Source organism: Rutidosis leptorrhynchoides, chromosome 3 (genome assembly GCF_046630445.1).
Source record: "Rutidosis leptorrhynchoides isolate AG116_Rl617_1_P2 chromosome 3, CSIRO_AGI_Rlap_v1, whole genome shotgun sequence".
Lineage (NCBI taxonomy): Eukaryota > Viridiplantae > Streptophyta > Magnoliopsida > Asterales > Asteraceae > Rutidosis > Rutidosis leptorrhynchoides.
In genome coordinates, this window is record NC_092335.1 from 80,155,989 (window position 1) to 80,157,071 (window position 1,083).

Here is a 1,083-nt window from a genome sequence, read left to right on the forward strand (position 1 = left end):
ATCATTTCAAGTCAAAAATACGAATTTAGAGAAATCTAGAGTTTTAGAAATGTTACCCAAACGAGATGAAATTGGTACCAAAATGTAGAGGATGAAGAGAGGATCACGAATATGTAATCGGATTTGTTGTGAGCTTCCTAGTTCCAAATTAGATGATGAATTTGTGTTTGAAGGTTTGAGAGAGTAAAAATGGAAGTAGGAAAGAAAGAGTTGGTGAATGAATGGGATAAGTGGTGGTGGTGGTGACTAGTTACAAAGTTTTGGCCAAGTGCCAAAATTAGTCCCTCAAGTTTGTAGTCGGGTGCGGGAATTAACCAAACGAATATTTTTAAAACGCAAGTTAACGAGAGATGTTGAAATCGAGTAACGGGATTATCAAGAACATTAGTTAACGAAGTGTACGAGTATAGGTGACGAAAGATGTTATAAAAAAAAAACGGTATTAAAATAAATTTAACGGAAAAACGCGGGATGTTACATTATCCACACCTCAAAAGAAATTTCGTCCCGAAATTTAGTTGGAAGTAGTAGTTGTTGAATCCTCCTCGAGATCTTGTGTTGCCAATTCTACGAGTGAGGGAGGAGTACGTTTTAGGGTATTTCAACGAACTTTGACGGTCGGGGTTTAACGTCGTCTTAAAGTTTGGGTTCACAATTCATGGTTTCAACCGGTCCTCCTAGGAATGAAGTTTATCATCGATAGTAAGCTTATCGAAAAGGAATGACAAGTTCTTGTTTCGCAAAACACATCTTTAAGTTGATACATCGAATGTAGGATAAACGGAATTTGTTTGAGTCGGGAGTTCGAAGCGGTAAGCAACGGGCACAACACACCCCAAAATTTCAAAAGGACTAAAAATATCGCGGATATAGCTTTCTACGTTTCCGAAATGGACTACACCTTTTCAAGGTGCGACTTTTAACGTTACGCGGTTTTCCACATGGAATTTGAAAAGTTTACGTCTAACAGTGGCATAGCTCCTTTAGCGACTACGGTCGTCTCGAGCCTTTCTGAGGTTAAAGAAGTTTCTTGGTTGTTCCATGAATTAGCTCGGGTTCGGTGGTTTGATTATCATTAACTTG